Genomic DNA, 6,145 nt, shown 5'->3' with positions numbered 1-6,145 from the left:
TGGCTGCTTGCACACTCATTACCAGAAGAAGGAGACATCGCAGCTCCCGGAGGGAACACAGTGGGCTAGGACACCACCGTGCCTCCCAGTCCGGGTTCGCCCAGCTTTAACCAGGAGGAGCAAGATGACCGTGGAGCCTGCTGGGTTACGCACCCTGGCCGAAGTGATAGGACGGACTCCGACCAGCCAGACCCTCCTGCAGACGCAGCGCAGCCGGGCCCGGTTGCTAGCGGAGGACGCACAGGAGTGGACGAGGGCTGCTGAGACTATGCAGGCATCCCTCCGGCAGGGACACCTGGAGGGCCGGGAACACCAGCTACCATTGGAGGAGATAGAGCGCCTCCGCTATAGAGCCTGCCAACATGAGGCTCTGGCCCAGCTAGTCCTCCCACAGGATGTGAGTTGGAGACCCTAGTCGCCAATGGGGAGAGTGTGTGGTGGATGGCGTCCCCTTACATTTAGCCAAGCCAAGCTGATGTACAGCCGAGTCAAGCATAGCCAAGCCAGAACCGTACCGACTCAAGACCGAGTCGAGCTGAACCGAGCCGAGCCGGACCGAGCTTTGCTGGGTCTAACCAAGCAGAACAGGGGCAGAGTTTAGCAGCTATATAAGCCCGAACATTTGTCTAGTAGAGCAGAGCTGTTCTGGGCCTGTTCATTGCTTGTCACTTGATTCATTTATTGTACACCTTGATGAACTAGGCAGAAATATATGTACTCATGCACAAGCCTTGTACTAGTGGAGGAAAGTGAAGGTCACACAAAACCTTTACACTATTTAATAAACTTATCAGGAAAATGCTTATTATTATATAGAAAGCTGTTAATTTTGAGATATGAATTGGTTAGCTTTTATTCAGCAAATTTTCACTTGTTGAGGTGCTAATCTGATTGACTGTAAAAGTTCAAGGATTCCTGTACATCGTATAATGCAGTGAATGTACGAGTACACTTTTGTTACATTAGAATACCTCAGTTTCTAAACTGCAATGTGCTGTTTGAGAATAATTGAGTTTAGACTGTTTGTTTCGTTCCAAGAACTCCTAAGATAGACAGATCATATCCTACTGATAGGATTGCTCATATCCTACTGATATGATTGCGTGGACCAGTAAAAAGTTGGTAAAAAATTTATGATTTCACAAGCTACCAAAACAAAAAGTGAACATTGATAGGCTTACATAAATATGTAAAATAGTTATTGAACAATGTAATGATTACAGAAACCAAGCAAATTGTAATGGAACTCAGGTATAATTACACATACATGTAAAAAAAACTGTAAATACTAATATGATTACAACAATAAATGGTTTGTTTAAAGTATTGAAGAGATAGACTGGTGAACCATTTGTCTCTTTTTTTCAAACAATTTCGCTTCCGTCATAACAACGAATTACTTTGTAGCTTTAAAAAATTTTTTATGCTTTTTCCATGTGACCCTGTAAGTGCAGCTGATGTTACAACTGATGAATGCCTGAGTGGAAAAGAAATCATTAGTTTGACTATTTGTTTGTGTACGATAGAAAAAATAATGAGGTGCTTGTATCTTACTTAAGTATGTTGTATAATGGAAACCAATTTATTATTTACACTATGCAATGAATGCAAGCGATGTTCATTCTGTTTACTTGTTCAGGTCTTGGAATGATGTCACTTTAGTGTTACTATCATTTTCAGTGAATGTTAGGTTTGTTTAGTCTTACTATTTTTAGCATTGCTAAAAAACTCTTTTGATACACTCTCGTTAAAGCTTATGCATGATTCTGCTAGTAAAAGAGCGAACATTGCTACAAAGCGGTCATATCATTTTAGTTCATATAACAAACGTTAGGATTGTATATGTGAAGATATTATATAGGATGTACAGTAGGAAAGGATATATGTATATATATATATATATATATATATATATACATATATATATATATACATATATATATATATATACATATATATATATATATACATATATATATATATATATATATATATGATGGATTAACCTTTCTAACAAAAAGTTCACAATAATAACAAATGAGTACTCAGATCACTATAGTTTTCATTCTGCTATTAATACGTAACTGAAGATTTATAGTTGTGCTTGTATTATACAATAGCATATTAAAATCTATTATTATGTATGTAATTTTAACTTATTCACAGGTGGAAGTTGTGAGATGATGCTAGAAGTTGTCTTAACAGATGGATTTACGATTGATGAGCAGCTGAAACTTCAACATTCTACTCCTCTTCCAAAGTCTCTTAAACACCTTCACACAGTCTCTTTACCATCAGGTCCATCATCAACAAGAGTCTGGAACTCTCAAATACTTACTGGAATGTATAAAAAGGCAGTAGCTACTATTGACAACAACTACCAAGTAAAAGGCTCATTCATCACGTTCAACAACGACCCTAAGGCGATGGAGGTCTACAAGGGCAGACTATATACGGCAGTGTGCGGAAATCCTTGGACCATCTATGTACATGACCAGCAAGGAAACCAAGTCACGTCTTGGACTCACAGCGACTCGTGTACCCACACCACAGGGCTAGCCGTCAACTGTGATAAAGTAGTGGTTCCAGACAGAAAGAACAAGCTTCTCGTTGTCTATTCACTGACTGGAAATAAACTTAAAGACATTTCTTGTCCTCAGCTTAGCCTAGATTGGGTCTCACTCTGTGTTTCAGGATTAGACAAGGTTGTTGTGTCTGACTACCTCTCATCTCAAGTCATTTCGATTGACATCTCTCAAGATCAGCTTCTTTGGACGTGTAAGGAAGTGTCTCATCCACTTGGAATAGCATGCTATGGAACGACGTATGTTCTGGTTACAGCACATAAGAGCAACACCATCAGAATTATTGATAGCTCGACAGGTTGGTTTACTTGCATATGATATACCGATTATTTGTGGGCTATTTTGCTGACAAATTTGCTTTACAATTTAATAATTGCTAGCTATAATCAGAGATATATAGTGTCGATATAAACCCATTTAATGCCACCCTGACTACTTCTCATAGTGAAATTAAACGCTATACATATTAATAGAAAGCTCTGATAGTCTACTTGCTAATAATAGACTTAGTATTAGCTTATGATTCAGAGTAACTGTATAATCTTTACTAGTTTTCATTTATTAGCCAACTATTTAAGATCTGTCTACACACTCAATAGACTGTCCGAATCAACTGAATATTGTATAATTTTCATTCGCAATAATATTCTATGTTATCATTAGGTCTCATAGCTGTACGCAAAACTATAGACACTGCGGCTCCTAGATAGGATATTAAAGGCCCATGCATTTTTACCTAAACGTCTTGAAAGACATACTTTGACAATCCTAATAATATTTAGTAATGGCATTTGGCACAACACTGAGGCAAAATAAAACACGTTTATAATCTCAAATATTTTTCATAAAATAAATCACTGTTCGCTTCACTCCTGATGCTATGGTCAAAAAAAGCAGTAGTCACCAAATGCTTCTATAAACAATTTAAACAAAACTTGCAGGATTCCTATGCTTTTGCTTTGTGTAGCCATAATAAAATTTGAACCGATTTTTAGACAAGCAAACTTTGTCTGTCAGTTTGTCTGTATTAAACAAAAAATAGGTTAAGTGTAAGCCTTCATTTATAATAGAAAATTGTATAAACTAAATTTACTTTACTCATTGGATGACCGACATATAATTGCTCAGTTGCCCTTATCGCAGTTAGTCTCAAACTGCAAGTCACACAGATAATTTGTACTTAAGATTGTCTAAAATCTGCTTTTGACTTGGTTTTATAACTAGTGTTTCGAACCATGCCAACATTCCTATGTCTGTAAGTGGTGGCATAATATTTGGTGCTAATGGTATGCATCATGTTCATAACCCAGTCAGCTAGTATTTAGTGTCCTTCTATTCTGTATAAAAGGCGTTTGAAGGGCAGCCTGCCAAGCTAGCAGAGGCTTACTCCAGTAGAAATTTGGCTAAGGTTGTACACTAAGTTTAGTTTAAAGAAAACTCAGGAGGGTAGTGCAGAGTTAGAAGAGTGATAAGGCTAAAGTCGTAAGGTTGTCATGAATAAAAACATAATAGTTTTTCTACAATTAGTAGTTAAATAATGAATGAAAATGTGTTAGAGTTTTTCCGCTGCAAAGACTGAAGTAGTAAGTGCAGTGTTACAGATTTTTACTAATGTAACGACAAACAGTTTTACACAGTCGTTTAAGACACTTCAAGCTAATTATCTATGGGGATCTTTGGTGCAGTTTTATACCAGCTCAGGGACGGATGATTTTGTGCATAGGAAGGATAAATCTAACAGTAGTCATGTTCCTGAGTGACTGAAGAATGCCGTGGAAGCCTTTAGACAAATTTAATTAAATTATTTTACATACAGCTGATATTATGAATATGCTGTGACTGCTGATTATACTTATTATATTGTAGGAAAGGTAGTCTTAGAGCTGACAGGCAGCGCTATTGAGAATGGTCGGGTGTGTGACATGAACATATCTGGAGACCGCCTATTTGTAGCCAACCGTGATAGGAAGAACATAGCAATCTTTCAGCTACAACCATAGCTGTTGCCTTATCAGTCTGAGTTACTGTCTTCATTTTATTATGAACTATACCAAATCTAAAACAAAAGAATAAACTTAAGAGATGTAGTTGGCCAGTCTTCTAGAAAGTCTGTAAATTGTTACACACAACAAAGCTTAATCTGTTGACTTTGAAGAGTCATCAGATGAAGCTTGTTAATCTGATCAAAGACAATAAATTCATTGGCTTTGATTGGTTAAATGATAGGAAAAAGTTTCAATTTCTTTGATACTTCATTTTACTAATTGATACGATGACTTGTTTAGAAAATTTCTTATATTTGTCATAAAAGTCTTCATTTTATAAGCCCAATTATCAAATGTTATTAACAATAGAACCTTTACAAGACAATACTTTCTGTTGAAGAACTAAACATGTGAATCTGGTTTGGCTGCCTTGAAATGGCATTATAATTGTTAGTATTAGTAAGTTATCAAATATAATTATGGCATTTCAATGGAATGCATTTATTGCTAATAAATAGTTATCGTTTATTGTATTTCAGTTCTAGCCTTGTCATCCGTAGAGGCATTTTAATACTTCATTTATATATTATTGTTTTGTAGCACTTCCTGTTTCTTTTTTTCTGACACAAATAAGACACAATTGTATTATTGTTATATATAATCAGTCTAATTTCATTTTACTGGTCTTGTAGCTAAAAATCTTATTTTAATCAATAAAAGGAAAATGGGAAAAGGTCTAGATAATTTATATCTACATGATAAGTGCACAAGTATGCATGGACGATAGACCAGCCATCAGCACAACCTGCCCACAAAAACTTGAAAGACTAAAGAAATTGGTATGTAAAATATGCAATCAGCACAAACTAAAATTAACCATCGAAGCTAATTAAAAGTCTGTAAATTTCTTTGGCGTAACCCTTAGCCTCAAGGCAAACATCTACTCACCCTATGCCAAACCGAGCAACACAAAACTGTATGCTCATAAAAACAGTAACCAGCCACCAATTTAAATCAAAAATCTACTACGTAACATTAACTCACGACTAACTGCGCTATCCAGTAATGAGCATGACATTAGCAAAGCAGCAACACCTTACCAAAAAGCACTAAATGACAGCAGTTTTAGACACACACTAAAATACAAACACATCACGGCTTAGCCAATAATTCACATTTCACTCGTAACGATCTCTCACAGTGCACGGGTTGGCAAGTTTACTAGAATATTACAAATTATCGTAAATGTAAGCCACACCTAAACTACCTTACCTAAACTCCAATGTGCGCTCATTTTCAAATTTTTGCATCTGTGATAGGCTCCACCCTTTTCAAACTTGGCTGATCATGCTTAGTCGTGACAGCGGTGATTAGCAATGATGATCAGGCTTAGTTGGCTGTCTAATTTCTCCTCCCTCAGCTGATTGTGTGTACATGCAACTAGTAATGGCTTCACTGGCTTGCTAATTGTTAGTGAGCCCAGCCACCTCACTAGGCCGAACCAACCACACAACCACCTCACACACCGCACTCACTTTTACCAAAGATGTGCATTAAACCTCACCTATATAGTCA

The sequence above is a fragment of the Watersipora subatra genome, chromosome 9 (assembly GCF_963576615.1).
Source record: "Watersipora subatra chromosome 9, tzWatSuba1.1, whole genome shotgun sequence".
In the NCBI taxonomy this organism is placed as follows: domain Eukaryota; kingdom Metazoa; phylum Bryozoa; class Gymnolaemata; order Cheilostomatida; family Watersiporidae; genus Watersipora; species Watersipora subatra.
The sequence above is the reverse complement of the archived record's forward strand: the minus strand, read 5'-3'. Positions refer to the sequence as shown.